We start from the raw sequence: 19,764 nt of genomic DNA on the forward strand, positions 1-19,764 counted from the left end.
GGTCATTTCTAATTCTATCATCTGACAATGAATCTAAACCAAAACTAACATGTTTTTTTTTTGTTTTGATTTTAAATACGCTCAGATTATCTCATTCTGTATGCACATCTACTATTTCTTTCTCTGTAGGACCATGAGAGGTCAAAGGGGAGGAAGCTAGTCATGCTGAAAATTTGACTTTTCCTCTGCCTCTTCCTCCACCGTTTGGTCTTGTTTTACATGACGACACTCTCTTGCAAAGTGTCCTCGTTTCCCACAGTTCCAACAGTCCAATTTTGATGGGGATTTTGAATGACGAATGAATTGAATGACGGCCTGCCACCTTGTTGGCCTCTACCTCTTCCTCTGCCCCGTTGGGAACGTTGGAAGAAGAATATTTCAGGGTGGAAACCAGTGAGGAGCATACGTATTTTTAAACTGTTGCTGATAAACACTCTCAGCTGCATCATTGAATGGGATGGCACTGTGCACCCTGAATTCTTTTTCAAATCTTAATTGACCTCATCACTTTTCATCTTTCTATTTTTTGTCTTTTGAATTTGTTCTCTTCTCTTGTGAAGCTTTCAACCACACTCTATCACATTTCAATTCTCTCTCTTTTCTTTCCTTTCTCAATCCTTTTGTTTACCGAGCCACACTCCTCCAAAATTTCTACCACTATATTCCACATTTCAACTTTCAACTTTCCTTCTACTCCATACTTTTTCTTCCACTTCGGTATGTATCGCATACAATTAAGAAATCTACTCGCCATGTACTTCTCATCTCCTTCAAGAGCCCCTTTATTTGGAGATTTGCAGTTTTCATTCCCCATCTTAATTTTAGTAGTTTTAGTATTTATTTATTCTTTTCATTTTTTTTTCTTTGAGGATCCTCAATGCAGGTTTAAATTGACCTTTCAACAAATTTCTAGCCTTTGTTATTGCTGGGAATTATTGCTAGAATTGCTTTTTAGTCAATATATCCTACCAGCCACATTCAACCACACAACTTTTAGGCTAACAGCTTGGAAAAACGGACAAAAATGAATCTACGCCCTTCTTCAATTAAGAAAAAGAAGCTGTTTTTTTCTAGCCTGTTCCTTCCACTGGGACTCGAACCCAAGCTGTTCATTGGCTCGGAAAAACGGACAAAGAAAAATCTACGCTCTTCTTTGATTAACAAAAAAGGAGCTCTGTGTTTCTTAGCACGTTCCTTCCACTGGCACTCTAACCCAAGCCAGATCCTATAGCTTGGAAAAACAGACAAAGAAGAATTTACACACTTCTTCGATGAACGAAAAAGAAGCTCTGCTTTTCTTAGCCTGTTCCTTTCACTGGGACTTGAACCCAAGCTATATCTCGTGCACTTTTCACTTTTACGCGTTTCACATCAGCACAACCACACAACTTTAGGGCATTTACTTACTTGTCCCCTGGTTCATTGCATTTCCGGATCCCGTCAAGCCACTGTTGCCAGATGAAGGCAAACCTAAGATGCTCGCCCAGCGAAGAATTTTCTTCCCAGGTCTTTCTTTTCCAGGTCCTCCTAATGGATGCTGGCCTGCCGACAGTATGCAGCACGTCCTCCTCCGTCCATCAACAGTGGGTATGTTGAGATCCAAATCACGGCACCAAAATGTTAGAGTGATGCTCATACAGGAGACAGTATGCCCTTTGAGCACTTGCAAGTGGAGAGATCGTCCTTCACTGTGCATGCAGCAATGTTCAAACGAAGTCTGACTTTGGATTCTTGCAAGAGTATTTATTGACAGAAAGCAGGGTGGGGGTGAGAGTGGACAGGTTTGGTGAACCTCTGGTCAAATCAGAGCAGGGGGTGTTTTACGATGTTGTGTAAAAAGAACAACTTTGATTGCTTCCGCTGCAGCTGGTCAATCAGTTCAAGGGATCTTAGCACTTTGTTCTACGACTTTGGTAAGACAGGACAAGTTTGGTTAATGATTACAGGTTACATTCCAACATAATCAAAGGCTCAAACTAATCTATCATCCTTAACGTCAAGTGTCGAGTCTGCGCCCCAGGGCAGCCATGCCATACTCCTCCTTATACATGCGTTTATCATGTCGCGCCTGGACTACTGTAATGGATTATTCTCTGGTCTTCCCAAGTTCAGCATCAAAAGTCTACAGTTAGTACAAAATGCTGCTGCAAGGCTGCTCTCACGGACAAGAAAAATTGATCACATTACCCCAATATTAGCCAACTTACATTGGCTCCCGGTCCATTCAAGATGTGTCTTCAAGGTTCTTCTATTAACCTACAAATCATTGCATGGCTAAGCGCCTTCATATCTCGTCGACCTAGTTGTTCCTTATGTTCCGTCTCGTAAGCTTTGTTCGCAAAACTCTAGTCTTTTAGTGACACCAAGGGCTAAGAAAATGTCTGCAGGGTCTAGAGTGGTGGTGGGCAAACGTCGGCCCGCGGGCCACATCCGGACTGTTGGTCTTTTTAATCCGGCCCGCCGAAGATTGGTACAGAATTAAGGTTTGATGTGAATGATTGCATTTATTTCATTTTGACTTGTAATGACAGGCATTTCAACACCAGGGGGCGACCGTTGTGTGGAGAATGGAGAATTCACCAACTTCTCACTTGATTTCTAACCTCAGTAAACGTTTTCAAAATGTGTTTATGGTCTCAATCGCTAGTTTAAAGCCTTCTTCAATGCAGTCTGGTGTTCATTTGTGAAATGTTGGCCTCCCTGATTTTTTATTTGACAATAAAGCAGGCTACGTGGCTACGTTGTGATTGACAGGTTTTGACCAATGTCCTTGAGATCCAGCCCTCGCAACCAATCGCAGCCTCCCCGCTCTGCCGTTGGTCCCGCCCATACGTCTATCCATGACCCCGCCTCATGCCCATATAAGTAGAATCCGTGTTTATTTTTTCCCGGCATGCACCGGAAATTTTCAAGGTGGTGTTGCCTAGATTCAATACTATTGGCTTCTACTGGTCAGATCAGAACCCATCTACAGCAATGTCAAAGAAAAGAAAAGTCGACAGTGAATGCCGGGTTTTTAAGAAAGAATGGACGCCTAAATACTTCTTTACTGAAGTCCGGTCTAAGGCTGTGTGGCTTATTTGCCAAGAAACCGTAGCGGTTTTAAAAGAATACATCAGCCGTCACTTTTCCACCAAGCATGCTAATTACGCTAGCAACCTTTAACCACAAGAACGTATAGCTACCGCTGACAGGTTGGTAGCTAGCTTGCAGGCTCAGCAAAACACCTATATTCGAGCAACTTCCATCCAAGAAGCAAGCACGAAACAAGTTACTTACCAGCATTCAAACTAGCAAAGTTAGGAGAGTTTCTTAAAGAGTGCATGGTAGAGACAGCAAGTATTTTATGTCCTGAGAGCAAGAACAAATTTGAAAAAGTGAGCTTATCACGCAGGACAGTGACTCGCCGTATTGAAGTAATTGACGAACACTTAACTAGCAAGCTAAACAAAAAAGCGGAGTCATTTACAATATATTCTTTGGCACTGGACAAAAGCAATGATATAAAGGACACCGCTCAGCTTTTATTTTTTATCAGAGGGATTGATGAGAATTTCAAGATAACGGAGGAGTTTTTGGATATGGAATCCCTGAAAGGAAAAACACGTGGAGAGGATTTCTTCAACAGCGTGTCAGCGGTCATACTGAAGCACAAGTTACCTTGGAGTACGCTCGCCAACGTTACCACAGATGGATCACCAAATCTGACAGGAAAAAACATTGGGATGCTCAAGAGAATTCAGGACAGGGTGAGAGAGGACAACCCTGAGCAGGAGGTAATTTTCCTACACTGCATAATTCACCAAGAGGCACTGTGTAAATCCGTGTTGCAGCTTGACCACTGAAGGAATATAAGAATTTGATCTTGAAATAGTTCATTAGACATCTTGTGCATGAGAGTATGAAACTGCTGAGTGTGTGACAGTGGGAACAAAACAAAATATGTGGTTGGTGCGAGGACGTCTGCGTTCCAGAACAAAAAGATAACCCAGGAGCAGCATGGATGACAAGACCCACAGGGTCACAGCTGGTGGATATCAACTGGTGACCCTATATGGAAATCTACAACCAGGAGGAGCGAGCAAGTTATTCGGCAGGAGAAGAAAGACCAATGAGAGCAAGCTAAAGTTAACTGCAGTTGACACATAGCCAATAGAATAATGACAGAATGCCTTTGTTGATGTGCCATTTGCATATTGTGTAGTATAATTAATGGCTGGGCAACTCGGATGTAGAGTACGTCTGCTGGTTGGCAACAGAGGCGTACAGAGGTGTACTGAGAGGGACCCGAGACCCAGGTGATGTATTAGATTTGTGTGTTAGGAATAAATCCACTCGTGTGTGAAAATGCCGGCTTCCTGATACCTTTCTATTGCAGAACGAGCGCGCATATTGTTGGATGAGTGGCAGTTGGGTAAAGTCACAAATTGGAGTCAGATTAGTAACTCGAGTTCATGTTAAATTAGAAATATATTCCAACAATTTATGGTGACCCCGACGTGATGCATGAGAGGTAAAAGAGTCTGGGACTCTAAAGAAGTCTGGGACTTCAGTAACCACAAGAGTCTGGGACTCGGGGTCTGGGACCCACGTCCACACCAGGTGACGACCTGATAAAGACGCCACACGTCCGACCGTCTTTCCTCTTGGGCCCACAGTGAGACAAGGTAAGCAGATTCCTTTTCAAATTCTGCACATTGACAACGCTAAATTATAAGAGGAAGGATGAGCGGAACAGTGAAAGTGTGTAGTAGGGTATAAAATCTGGGATTTACCTACTAGAATAGTTTGGAACTATTTGCGGTTACTATACGGTTTAAAATCTGGGATTTACGTATCAGTACAAGTGTGGACTTAGTAGGGTATAAAATCTGGGATTTACCTACTAGAATAGTTTGGAACTATTCGTGGTTACGATACGGTTTAAAATCTGGGATTTACGTATCAGTGTGAAAGCAGTGTGAGTGGGAGTGAGAGTGTGGAATCTAAAATTGTTCCGCGTAAAAAGTGGTTGGGAGACACACGAGTGGATTTAAAGATGGCGGATAAGAGGAAGTGGGATAATGGTCTCGGGTCCCTCCAAATTAAGGGTCCCTCCAAATTAAAGGTCCCTCAGGGTCCCTTCAAATTAAGGGTCCCTTCAAATTAAGGGTTCCCTTCAAATTAAGGGTCCCTTCAAATTAATGGAATAAAAAGTAAGAAAATTAAGAAGGAAAAAGAACGGTGTCAGAAGTTGTTTCTGAAATTAAAGAAGGATGAATTGTTTCATGGAGAAAGAGCAAAATTAATATCCGAGATAGTTTAAAATGTAAAGATTGGAAAATAAGTGAAAGGCAGGATCCTGATCGAAATAAAAATCTAGATAAACGGATCAAACCCATGTAACAGAGTGGGAACCTGGCTGAGGAAAAAAAAGAAACGGAAATTATCTTAAATGTACAGGAGATATTCGCGTTAAAGGAAAAGTAAGAGAGAAACACTGAAGTTAAAATTTGCAAAATAAAAGGAAAAGAATTACAAATAGCGTCTAAAAGTAAAATAGAGAATAAATCAGACAAGTAAGATGAGCAAAAAGGTGTTCTTAGTGTGCTCTTTGTGGTCTTTTATGTTGTGCGCCAAACGTGTGTGTAGCGTGTGTGTGCGTGCGTGTGTGCGCAGAGGATCCTCATGAATGAGTGTGTGTGTGTGTGTGTGTGTGTGTGTGTGTGTGTGTGTGTGTGTGTGTGTGTATGTATACGTGTGTGTGAGTGAGATGTGTGTCCTATGGAAGAAATTAGTCATGGAGAATGTTCAGGAGCCTGTTGAGCGATAATAGGGAAGTTGAGAAGTAGACGATGAGTATGTTTAAGTTGGTTGGAGAAACTAAGATGATTGAGGTGTGGCAGTAGAGAAAATAAGGTGTGTGGCAGTAGAGACTATAAAGTGTGTGACAGAAAGTGACTAGAAAGGTGGCCTGATAGGATGAGAATAAGAGACAACAAAATGTTGTGTAGAAGACAGTGAAAGATGTTGAATGTGAACATGATGAAGGGGGAACAGTAAAGTAGGCCTGCCCTTTGAGAGGGTGAGATTGAGGAGCGTGCTGCGCTTGCGCGTAGTCGTGGGTCTGTGCTATGCTCGTGTGTGTGGTGGGCCGGCATCATGATTGTTGCAGGAAATGGCCAGCCTGTGAGCAATCAACATTGATGCCGCGTCCCCCCTCGTGTTATGGCTGCAGGTGAGGCAGAGAAAGTGTGAGGTTTTCAGAGAATGTTTGAAGAAGAGTGATGCACATTTGCATGAAGGATAGAAGGCGCTGATGAAAAAAAGTATAACCAAAACGTCATCCTCTATGACGTTTGCGCAGCGTTATTTGTTGTTATTGTTTGTGAGCTGTGTCTCTGCTGTTTTTTGTGTTCTCTGTGTGCTGTCAGTGTTATGTGTTAAAAGGATGAAATTGGCTAAAATAGGTAAATAAAAAGAATTTATTAGACTGTAGTCTATCTGATTTGCACCGCAAAACAAAAGCAATTTTGAAAGATGTGTCATATTAAATGATAATGTAATCGTATGTAGTAATATAACACCTTATATGGGTTCTCTAAGTTATATAAACATACATTTTGTAGAGCTTGTTTGACATGTGCTAAAGAGAATCCATAGGGTTATAATGCCTGATCATAATAGATGCATTCTCAAAATGGATTGAATTGTTTCAAAATTAACACTGAATGCCTTAACAGTGGCAAAAACGTTATGTAAAGAAACAATGACGTTATTGCATGTTAGGTGGCCATCTTGGTTGCTGTTTTGTTAACTTTAACAATATGGTATTTGTGGGAACTAAGAGTCATAATGAATAGGGGAGAGATGAGTTGGCAATTTATATAGAACACTCTCAAAATTATGCTGCATTGTGTTGATTTAAAAAAGATCAATTTGGCCTTTGCAGTGTGATCCGCTGTGTTGCATCTGGCCATGGAGAAAGTATGATGTTTATTTGTGTACTTTGTCAACAACCGATGTAGATGTTAACGAATGAAATTAATATCTTTAAAATGAATGTGGATTGAGACCACAGGTAAACACCCAGGCAGCTACCCTGAAGCTGAGATGATGTTCAGGACGGCGATGCTGAACGGCCTCCCAAATGAGGTGTAAGCGATTATGAGAAGTGATCCGGACATTTTGGTCTGTCCGGAACCGAGATTCAAGAGGCATTTGATACACCATTGCCGCATCTACATGGAAAAAGCAAATAAAGATCAAAAGGAAACTGACGCTCTGGCGACTAGTTTGGTTAAATTACAGTTGGCAAAGTTGCATGGTGAGGCAAAACAAGAAAAGGTTAAACAAAAACAGATGTATCAGACTCCAGTGGGGGCTGGACGGGGCCGAGGCCAAGGGTTCCGTGGTGGATACAGAGGGCGTGGTCGTGGCGCCCCCTGGGACGAGGGCGGAATTGGTTCGCTCTAGGGACTTGCTTCAACTGTGGGTCCCCTGATCACTGGGCACGAGATTGTAATGGCAACCCACCACCACCAGGGGCGGAGCAGCAGAACCAGCAAGCAGGGCCACCACACCAAAGGGGACCGCAGCAGCCCCGCCCGTGGCCACAGCCGAATCCACATGGGCAGTATTACCAAGCCGACCCGTGGTACGGCCCGGACGAATAGGGGGGCCTGGGAAGCTCGGGAAGCACTGGTCAGGCAGAGCCAATGCTTCAGTTGACAGTGGCAGACACTCCGGTCCAGATGTTGGTGGACACTGGAGCAACACATTCATCGATCAACATGCCACTGCCAAGTACAGCGTTGTCAAAACGAGTTACAACGTTGGTCGGCTTCTCGGGACGTCCTCAGACTCTGCCCTTCACTCGACCATTGAAAACGGAAATCACAAACACCGGACAGAAACTATATCATTCATATGTTCATGCAATGGACACACCCATCAACTTGATGGGCAGAGACATGTCAGCATTGAGAGCCCAGATTCTGTGCGGCGAGAAGGGACTTACAGTGACATTTCCTGACGGACAGGTTCTGGAATGCTCCCAGCCTGTGACACCTCAGGGTCAGTGGTTGATGGCACCACTCCCCACAGTACCAGAAACGGCACGAATCTACTGGGCGAGATTGAAACCTGAGACTCCGTTTGGGGGAGGTGTCTACTCCACGTACCTCTTGTGGAAACCGTGGATCCAGGCAGGGGCACCGTACCACCCCCCAGTGGATCCATTGCATTGCACTCTATATTATGATAGAGAATCAGATGAGATATATAGAGATGCGTTTGAAGAAATTGAGGGAGATGATTGGACATTACAATCACCATGCATCTTTGTGGGCCCCGAGGGGGTGGCAGCATATGTACAGTTGTCGCCGGAGCAAGAGCAATGGTATCGAATGAGTGAGGAAGGTTTGCCGCACGTGTCACTGGCTGTGTCGCCAGGCCATGAGCCCCGCCAATTGGGGCCCATGGTGAAACGATTAACACAACAACATGACTGGATGATGACTGAGATTCCAGATGTGTGGCATTCGGCCGCAACCAAAAGTTACAGGACAATGGCAAAAATGGTAGATGAGTCAGACCTTGAATTGGTCTTCCTGGACCGCCATCATGGGCGGGAACAGACGGACCATGAGTCTGCACAGGCGATGCTGGATCAAATGCCACAGACCTTGTGGTCACAGGGTCCATTTGATGTTGGTTTTTGTCATACGGTTCAGCCGATCCAATTGGAAGTTGATTGCTCCAGTCCGGTCCGCCGTCCTCAATATCGATGGCCGAAGGAAGCAGCCAAAGGTATGGAGGACACAGGGGCACAGTGTCTGCCAATGGTGGGCTTAAAGGTTGACCGCCTGGACAGGCAGGTCAAGAGAGGGAATGTGACAATGGCGGGAATTGGATCCAAGTCGGACTCGAAAGTGTCTGAACAACGACGACGACGATGCAAATGTTTAACTTTATTGACTATTTTCAGAAGTGATGGAGCGAAAGAAGAACGAGTGATGGTGTATCATTCCTGTAATGGAACGGTATGGTATGAAGCAGAGCAAGATGGTGGTAAGACGCTGAAGCCACAGACACAACAACTACTGCTAAATCTGAGGTATAAACAACCGATACAGGTGAAAGCTTGGGTGACAAATTTCAACTGGACTCAACAATGGCTTGATTTGTTAGATAAATTGGACAATTATCAACCACGGTACCAGGACTGGCCCTTGGTACGCCCACAGGAAAGAAAAAGCCAATTTTTTACGGCAATGTTGCACAACAAAATTTCACCTGCCTAAAGTTAAATGGGACTGGCCCTGGGATTGGAAATATCCAGGAGTCATGGTGTAATGAAAATGTGTCTTTGCCAGCAGGAATCCCTCTAGCTCGTGCTGATGTTTGGCTGTGGTGTGGAGCAAAAGTGTTGTACGATAGGCTTCCCTCCAATGCCTCAGGTAAGTGCGCCCTAGTAACGCTGATCATGCCAATTAGTGTGACAGCATTAGACGTGTCCAGAATAAATTGGGAAGGCGTTGGACGGTGGGGAAGAATCCCCTTCCTTGTGAGGAAGAAAAAGGACATGCAAGAATGGTTGAAAGCAGGAGACCCCACGTACATAGATGCAATTGGAGTTCCGAGAGGGGTCCCTGATGAATACAAATTGGTGAATCAAGTGGCGGCAGGATGGGAGAGTATTTTCCTGCTCATTACAGTAAACAAAAATGTGGACCGGATTAATTATGTCCACTACAATGTCCAACGATTGGCAAACTTCACCACCTCGGCACTCCAGGCAGTGCATGAGCAATTAGCAGCCACGTCTCTTATGGCATTCCAAAATAGAATAGGTTTAGATATGGTGTTAGCGGAAAGAGGAGGAGTCTGTGGTATTTTGGGGGATCAGTGCTGTACTCTGATTCCCAACAATACGTCTCCTGACGGTCGGCTCACTAAGGCATTGGAGGGTCTGCGCACGCTAAGTAACAAAATGAAGGAGCACTCAGGTGTGGACACCAGTTGGTACTCTGACTGGTTAAACGTCTTTGGCAAATATAAAAGCTTGATTGCATCAGTACTGATTTCTATCGCTGTGTTTGCTGCTATTATGGTGTTATGCGGATGTTGCTGTATTCCATGTATCAGATCATTAACTGTTAAGACAATTGAACGCACGTTGGGGCCACTCCCTCCGGGTGGCCAGTACATGATGATCCCTCAGAAGGACCCCCAGGAGGCGGAGACAGCTGTGGCCCTCCGGGATGTGAGTATGTGAAGGTGGCCTCAGGGACCTGGGGCCATGGGAGGGTATGAAATTTTCTCCTGATTGTCTAGAATTAAATTGTTTGCTGATTTTTAGCTTACGGCTAGTGATTTTTAGCTTGTGTTTAACAAGAAAACAAGGTATTCGAGTGATGACCTCAGTGGTCTGAGGTCATGAGAGGGAATGAAGGAATATAAGAATTTGATCTTGAAATAGTTCATTAGACATCTTGTGCATGAGAGTATGAAACTGCTGAGTGTGTGACAGTGGGAACAAAACAAAATATGTGGTTGGTGCGAGGACGTCTGCGTTCCAGAACAAAAAGATAACCCAGGAGCAGCATGGATGACAAGACCCACAGGGTCACAGCTGGTGGATATCAACTGGTGACCCTATATGGAAATCTACAACCAGGAGGAGCGAGCAAGTTATTCGGCAGGAGAAGAAAGACCAATGAGAGCAAGCTAAAGTTAACTGCAGTTGACACATAGCCAATAGAATAATGACAGAATGCCTTTGTTGATGTGCCATTTGCATATTGTGTAGTATAATTAATGGCTGGGCAACTCGGATGTAGAGTACGTCTGCTGGTTGGCAACAGAGGCGTACAGAGGTGTACTGAGAGGGACCCGAGACCCAGGTGATGTATTAGATTTGTGTGTTAGGAATAAATCCACTCGTGTGTGAAAATGCCGGCTTCCTGATACCTTTCTATTGCAGAACGAGCGCGCATATTGTTGGATGAGTGGCAGTTGGGTAAAGTCACAAATTGGAGTCAGATTAGTAACTCGAGTTCATGTTAAATTAGAAATATATTCCAACACCACGTAGTGAACCCCGTTGTGAAACTCGTGAACTTTATTCGAGCAAGGGGACTTCACCATCATCAATGTATTCATTTTCTTGAAGAAACTGATGCTGATCACACGGACTTACTTTACCATTCTAATGTCCGCTGGTTAAGTTTGGGAAAAGTATGCCAACGAGCGTGGGAGCTCAAACAGGATATAATTTCATTTTTGGAGCTACTTGACAATACTGACAATTTTCCTGAGCTGAATGACACAGATTGGCTTTGTGATTTAGCTTTTACTGTGGACATACTGACACATGAACGAGCTGAATGTGAAGCTACAAGGAAAAAAACTGTTTGTTCATGAAATGCAAGCAAACGTCAGAGCCTTCAAAACCAAGCTGGTTTTATTTTCGAAGCAAATGTTAGACAAGTCATTTGCTCATTTCCCCACACTGGCTACGTTAAAAGAGGTCCCGCACCATGTGAAAAAATATGGGAAATCACTGGATGACCTGCATGAGGAATTCTGCCGTCGGTTTCATGATTTTGGAAAAATTGACAGGGCACTTCAGCTGGTGTCATGTCCCTTCTCACACGACCCGGAAACGGTGCCACAGGAGTTGCAGTTGGAACTGATTGATCTACAATGTGACATGGTGTTAAAGGACAAGTTCAACACCCAGAAACTGGATGAGTTTTATGCTTCATTTTAAGTGCAGCCAAATTTTCAAACATTAAGAAGATGGCACAGAAGATGCTGGTGTTGTTTGGGTCTACAAATGTGTGTGAACAGACTTTTAGTGTGATGAACACCAATAAAGCACCCCACAGATCCCAGATGAGTGATGAACACCTCAGATCTGTTCTGAGAATTGCCACAACAGAATCACCACCAGACTTCGAGGCACTAGCTAAAATGGGTGATCAACAACACTGTTCTCACTAAAAAAGTATGTTAATACTTCAATGCTTTTTTTCTGTTTATGTTTGATATGTACTGTTAACAAATGCAGTTATTTTTATATGTATTGTATCTTGTGCTGACCTGGCCCGTCTGTCAAATTTTAAAAGTCAATGTGGCCCCCAAGACAAAAAGTTTGCCCATCCCTGGTCTAGAGCATTTTCTATTCGGGCTCGGGAGCTTTGGAATGCCCTACCAATAGATATCAGAACTGCAACCTCAGTAGAAACATTTAAGACACGTTTAAAGACACATTTCTATGATATGGTCCTTGAATTGCCCTGTCGGGGCCGATTTGGCTGGAGTTTGTTTTTGTTGTCGTCATTACAATTTGTGTTATAATCATGACAATTGCTCAAGGTGCTTTTTTTCAGTTCAATCAACATCAATTTTCACTTTTCAGTAAAGATGCACGGTAGTGGTGCTATGACCTAATTTCTTGACTGGAAAAGTCACCCCCCCCCCCTTAAAAAAAAGAAGAAAAAGGGGCCTCCTTTGGTAGAGGAGAACACATGTAATCATTTCCATTTCCACTCAAAACAAAAACAAAATGGTTCCAATTAAAAATCTTTAAAAGCCATAGCAGTAGTTAGTCGCCAAGTAATGGTAGCCTGATGGTGTGAAAAGAGCCATGGTGTTGTGAGCTTTTTTTTGCAGGGTGCATAGAGACAATACCACTGGGAATCCAAGTCAAATGTGTGTTTACATTTGCCTCACACACCTGTGTTGAGTCAGTGTGAGCGTGTTTAAACATTTGCATGCACTACTTAACTTTTCGTTTAGGTTAAGCAGCTCCAAGTGAAAACAAGTCTTTTGTCACACACAGTGGCCTGGTGTGATAATGAAATACCCCCTTTTCCAGAATTTGTAGATTCTGTATGTGCCTGGGTTTTTTGTGTGTGCTATAATCAAATTGCAGTAGGTTTCCTTTTGGTATTTTATGTGTAATTTCACCCAGAGGCAACACGTGTATAATTAAGGAGTTTGTGAGGATACATACTGCATGGGTACAAATATTCGCCATTGATTATTCTGTGACTATGAAAACAAATGGCACACGCACCCTACAGAGGTTCTGGATTGAAGAAGAAAAAACAATAGCCAAACTGGAGACACACATACAAAATGTATTCAGACTGAGACAAAATAACCTTGGGGTTGGAAGACTGTTGATATTTGAACACCTGCAAATAAGCACGAGTTACACGCTACCAGTGGCTGGTGTCAAATACTGAAACAGAAATCATTTGCATTATGTCATTTCAGGCTGGAGCCTGTGCTGCAGATGTGTGCAAATGCTATTATGAAACTCTTCAACACTTTTGTCAAATGGCGATACCGAAATACATAAACAATATTGTGGAATGTTGAATAATATATAAACTTGTTGCAGTCTTAAGGGCGCACCGGAAACAGATCTCCTAGCGGCAGGAACAGGCACTTACTTACCCAACTGTATCATAAGCTATGGAACTCCTAAACTGGGTCAGTGAAATCGACCAGACTAGCATGGGAGATGATTAGCTGTGTGATCGGTTGGTGCAAGCGCTGCCTGTCGGTGGGGAAGATGCCTTTGGGATTGTGACTCTAACCCTCTCGAAATTGATTAAACTGTCACTGTTGTATTCACATCAAACAGTTAAAATATATAATTAAATCAACTTGGCATTGCTATATTCAAAACAGATTGATGTCAACTCTTACGCAAACTTCCTGTTTTATGATGCGTTCAAATCATATTCAATCTCCCAGTTTATTTGTCGTTGCTGTATCCAAATCATGCTGTATTCAAAATATATTGTAACGTCCACCTAATTTGTTATTCCTGTATTTAAATCATTTTAAGTAAAATTGCGAGATTTGCAGAAGAAATGACAGACCGAGGGGCAGGTGGGAGACAGGGTTGGAAATCGGGAGTATCCTGCCTAAATCGGTTAAGTTGGCAAGTGTGTGTATGTGTATGTGAGTTTTAACATAAAGCAAGGAATATGGTATTTGTGTGCAAGCTCTCAACAAGGACATGAAGCTCCACTGTGTTGGTAGGGCAATGGTAGGTTTTAAGATGCACCATATGTGCCTGCTGATTTGATTTTACAACGTTTGGACGTGTTGAAAGTCCCACCTTAGAGGTGGCATTAAGATTTGGGTCTATTCAGGTGTCATATAAATTTCAAGGAAATAATGACTTGGTTTGTAGTGCGTGTAAATGTGCTTTACCAGAAATTGTTGTCATCTTTTGTCATTGTGGGCTGATCTTGAATCTGAGGGTGATGGTCCCTATGAACCCCACCCCCACCCACACATAGCCCCCCCCCCCACCCACACACACACCCCTCGCCGCCACTACGCACGGGTCCATCTGTTTTGAGATGTTTGACAAGAAGGTGCACTGATTGATTCTGGACACTGAAGTTAGCTTTTTGCATTAGTCACTACTGCACACTGTCCTATCCATCTACTCCAAGAAATGCATTTGGATTTGAATGAACTCTGGGTCTTTTCAATGCTCCATTTATGGTGGCATAATATGGACAAGCATAAGGCAAACTGACCGACCTATTTATGGTCAGACCTTATTGTTCATCTGACTCTAGTTGTGGTGATAGACTGCTCACTCAGACTCATTCCCTATATCTGTTCTTTGTTTGACAGGGATGTCTGCCTTTATCATTGTGTGTGCATCAGTCATATTTCAAAGGCATTAAAAGACAACGAGTGGGGTCATTCGGTCGCACCCACTGTAGACATTTAGTATGGTACACCACACGCATGTACACATGAACACACACTGCAGAGAACATGTGGAGCATGAGTAACAACTTAATAAATAGATAGCCCCTGTACATATATTTCTGTCCAACGCTGTCTTGCTGTGTGAGTAAAAAATGCTACTTTGACTAGTTTGACGAGTATAAAGCTACTTAGACATTGAAAAAAATGGAAAATCCTGACAGAACATCTTTTATCATTGGCCATAGAAACAACTGAGTGCATTAATACGTATAAAGGTTGTTTTGTCTGTTTCTGTATGTCTACTTGTGTAGTGACATTTTCCTCTAATGTAGCAGTAAATATGACTCTCATTAATAACTGACAGTGATTTGCGCCTGACGGGAACCTAAATGCTCCTGGACTGCTGTCTTAATGAGACTGATTCATGCTCACATCCACTCATACAACGCGCATGCACGCAAGCACGCACACAGACACACAGACACACGCGCACACACTTTTTTTCTTTGAGTATCTCATTTATATGGGTCTGTGTCAGCAGAACAACACCAGCCCATCTAAGAAACAGATTTACAGAAACGTCCTAACTTGAGAATCTTATCTTATCTGTCTATGTCAGGGAGGTTTTCTCTCTTGTCCACAGGGGGCAGCCGTGAGCAGGGTGGCGGAGGACCCACAGGTGTGGTTGATCAGGCTCGTTAGGAGGAGGCTCTTAAGGAGCGTGTTGCCAGTAACCGTCGCCTGATTGTCTGCCTACGTGTTCCCCTCTACGGTTGTGCCTCTAGCCCAGGGGTGGGCAATGATTTTTTCCATGGGGCCACATGAGAAACTGAAAATATTGTGGAGGGCCGGCCAAAAGGCTGAACTCAATTCTTCATATTATTAATTGCATTTCTTTATAAAAAGCAGTAAATAACATTATTTTTGAAAAGCTGGTCAGAGTATATATCATAATTAAGTAATGAAAAAGTGAGTTTTCCTTGCAAAAAATGTCATTTATTCAATCAAATTTTCCCAAAACAATGGTAAACAAAATGTGAACGTTTTTTACTATCTGTGACATTTATCCAATAAACTTAGATGCAGGCAATTAGGTAATTAATATCTCTGAAGAAAAGCATGTAATTATATAATTAAATCAATAAAACAACATAATAAAAACACACTAAACATGCAAATAAAAATAACCACACTACAATTAAAATCATGCACAACTCAACCATAAAAACATGCTTTAAAACTTCTACCTTCTTACATTTTTAAATTATTTTTTTCTTGTTCAGTGAGAGAAATCTAGTCTGCTGTGCTTTAACGAATGCATCGAAGTGAGGTTGCATGTCTGAGGTGGAGATGCGAAGCACAGCTGACAGATGATCGCCAGTGAGAGAGAATCTATGCCTGCATTTTGCAAACTTCATCATTGAAAACGTTTGTTCACATATGTAGGTAGAGCCAAAGAGAACCAACATCTTCTGAGCATGTCTCTTCATGTTTGGAAAGTTCTCCTCCTTGAGAGAAGAGTAGAAATCCAGCAGAGATCCTGATTTAAAGTCCTCAGTACTGCATCAGACTGCAGGTCAATGAGTTCCAGCTGCACATCAGTGGGTGCATCATCCACATTGCAGGTAAATGGAGAGGAAATCATGTGCATTTCATCCTCGATTGTTCTGAGATCTTCAAATCTCCTTGAAAACTCACAATGCAATGCTCCTAACATGGATGAGTACCTGCGGAGGTGATCAGCTGATGGTGTGACTTCTTTCAGTGTTTGCATGTGAGTGAGATTGTTGCTCTCCAGTTGGCTCGAAAGAAACCAAATATTTCTCATGAAAGCCTTCACCAGGGTGTGCATTTCATGGACAAAAAAGCCACTGCCTTGCAGTTTGGTGTTCAGGTTATTCATCAGTGCAGTCACATCAACAGCAAATGCAAAATCTGCCATCCAGTCCACATCTGAGACCTCTGGGATGTCTTCGGCTTTCTTCTCACAAAACTCTTGAATCTCTGTTTTCAGGTCCCAAGTCTTTTTAGCACTTTGCCCAGGCTGAGCCATTTGACAGCTGTGTGGTAGCCTATGTCACTATGCACAGACTCATGGTCTTCTAGAAGTGCGACAAACTGTCTGTGATTCAATGCCCGTGACCTGATGAAGTTTACTATTTTAGTAACAGCATCAACAACATGGTTAATTTTTAGCACTGACTTGCACAACACAGGTTGGTGAATAATACAAGGCAAAAACACCAATTTCTGATCTGCGTCGATTTCAGTCACTTCATCTTGCATACGATTTAAAAGTCCGACATTTTACCCTGTGAGATTTGAACAACCGTCCGTTGTGACACCTGCCAGTCTGTCCCATTTCAGTCCAAGTTCATGCACGCATTTACCTCCTTGAAGAGATCCGTTCCTGTAGTCGTCCCTTTCATTGGCCGCATTGCTGCTAGCTTCTCCGTAATCGTGAAGTCCGGCGTTAATCCCGCGGACAAATATGAGTAGCTGGGCTGTGTCATAGACATCACAGCTTTCGTCCAAATCCAAGGAGAAAAAGTCAAAACTTGCCACTTCATGTTGAAGCTGAAGCTCCAGATTCCCCGCAATGTCCTCGACCCTTCTCATCACGGTTTGCCTGGACAGTGGGACTTTCTCAAATGCTGCTTTTTTTCAGGGCATATTAGTGCTGCTGAGTCCACCAAGCACACTTTGACAAACTCCCCCTCCGAGAACGGCTTACTGTTTTTAGCAATATTGTGCGATATCTCAAAGCTGATATTGGTTGCAGCATCTCTGGATGTGTGAAGCTTGGTAAAAAAGCCTTGCTGCTTTTGCAGTTTAGCTAGCAAAGCTTCCGATGTCCGCGCCCTCTCAACATCAGTCACGTTGTTATATTTCTCCACGTGTTTCGTCTCGTAATGCCGACTCAAATTGTAGTCTTTAAACACGGCGATCTGCTCCCCGCAAACTAAACACACGGCTTTACCTCCGACTTAAGTAAATAAATACTTAGCGGTCCAGTTTTTGTTGAAAACCCTGCATTCGGCATCTACCTTTTTTTTAGCAGCGGGCATTTCTGAGGGCTTAAGTCTTGTGACTTGCTAGCAACAATGATCAAATCATGCGCACGTCTCGCACGCCTTGATATACGTATTGCGTCATCATGTACGTGAAAAAACAACTTCAAACTAAAAGCTACGCAGCTTCAGTCCATGCATCAAGTAAAATAAGAAAATGTTTATTTTGTAATTTCCAATGAATCTTACACGGGCCAGTCAAAGTCAACCAAAGGGCTGTATGTGGCCCGCGGGCCGTACAATGCCCAGGTCTGCTCTAGCAATTATTGATTCAACCCTACTCGTCTACGCTGCGTCTCCTGAGTCTCTGGTCTGCCCGTTTGATCTCCCCCTTACTCCCACAGAACTCTCTGACTTTCTGTTGTTGCCTTCCAGCTCTTGGATTTCCCCTCCACGGTCCTCCAAACAGATCCACTCTGTTCTGACCGAGCTGCACATGTTCCACCATCGCATCCAACTCCATACCACTGGCTCGGACCCTCCGGCGATATCGCTACCTTACTCCTTTAAATAAAGAGTCCACATTCATCTGGGACCTGTGAGTTGGTTTCTGCATGTGGGTCAAACAATCGCTAAAACTGTGACAGTCTCGTTGGCACTTTTGGACCGTATTTAGGAAATGCGTATTATCGAACAGAGTTTCCTAACTTTGTTTACGCATCCTATCTCAAGAGAAGAAAAGTGTATTACAGAAGCATCCTAACCTTGGAAAATCTTAAATAAATTGTCCTAACTTTAGGATAACCCCTTTTGCTGTCCTAAGTGGTGTTTTTGAGTGATGAGGACAAGGACAGACACGCCTAAATAATGTATCATCTCAAAGGATAGGCCTATATTGTTGAAGCAGTCAGACATAAAAAAATACAAAAACATAACTGGTATTACATGAATGTTGTACAACAGAGAGCTGCAGGGCTGTGTTCAATCACCATAGAAACTGTTGCATTTTCTTGACTATAAGTGGCTCCGGAATACAAGTTACACCAGCCATAAAATCCATAATAAAGAAAAGAACATAAGTCGCACCAGAGTACAAGTCGCATTTTTCGAGCAACTTTATTTGAAAAAATACATAACCAAGAACAGACATGGTATGCTAACGTTACATAAACACAAACAAGGAACTGAGAACATGCCTGACATTCCATGTTAACAGTTACCCACAGTTAGGAGGGTGCGGGTTCGATTCCACCTCCGGCCCTCCCTGTGTGGAGTTTGCATGTTCTCCCCGAGCCCGTGTGGGTTTTCTCCAGGCACTCCGGTTTCCTCCCACATCCCAAAAACATGCTTGGTAGGCCGATTGAAGACTCTAAATTGTCCCTAGGTATGAGTGCGAGTGCGGATGGTTGTTCGTCTGTGTGCCCTGCGATTGGCTGGCAACCGGTTCAGGGTGTCCCCCGCCTACTGCCCGATGACGGCTGGGATAGGCTCCAGCACGCCCGCGACCCCCGTGGGGACAAAGCGGTTCAGAAAATGTATGTATGTATAAATAACAAGTTTATCAAACCATCGTGTCACTCCAAATCAGTAAATCCATTGAAATTTTCATCCTCTGTGTCACTTATAATGGGGTGACCAGACGTCCTTGTTTTCTCGGACATGTCCTACATTTGAGCCCTGAAAAAACGTCCGGGGGAATTTCAAAAATCGCCCGGGATTTTGTTGGTCTGCCTCAAACATAATACATGTACAGCACATTGTCAATAGAATTGCCACTCCGTTCCATTTCACTCAATTCCAAGTTTTTCTGTATCGTTCGCAAATAAGTCACGCCTTTCTCCTCAAATCTAGTCACTTTGTTACGAAGTAGGGTGGGCTGGCCAGTTTACATTTACAAGCAATGCCGAAACGAAAATGCACGTTCACGGAGGAGTTGAAGAAAAAAATTCCCGTGCTTTTGCCAGGGTCGTGATCCTTATGAAGCTGAGTACTTGACATGCAAGGCAGGCACTTATGT

The 19,764-nt window shown here is 43.3% G+C and overlaps 2 pseudogenes; one reads left to right on the forward strand and one right to left on the reverse strand.

Moving 5' to 3' along the window:
* Positions 1 to 1,335: 1,335 nt before the first annotated feature.
* Positions 1,336 to 11,755, forward strand: LOC147054798 (general transcription factor II-I repeat domain-containing protein 2B-like; annotated as a pseudogene).
* A 4,535-nt stretch (positions 11,756 to 16,290) lies between these two features.
* LOC147054799 (general transcription factor II-I repeat domain-containing protein 2B-like) lies at positions 16,291 to 17,022 on the reverse strand (annotated as a pseudogene).
* Between the last annotated feature and the right edge of the window lie 2,742 nt (positions 17,023 to 19,764).

The sequence above is a fragment of the Syngnathus leptorhynchus genome, chromosome 7 (assembly GCF_054491065.1).
Source record: "Syngnathus leptorhynchus isolate UIUO chromosome 7, UIUO_Slep, whole genome shotgun sequence".
In the NCBI taxonomy this organism is placed as follows: Eukaryota; Metazoa; Chordata; class Actinopteri; order Syngnathiformes; family Syngnathidae; genus Syngnathus; species Syngnathus leptorhynchus.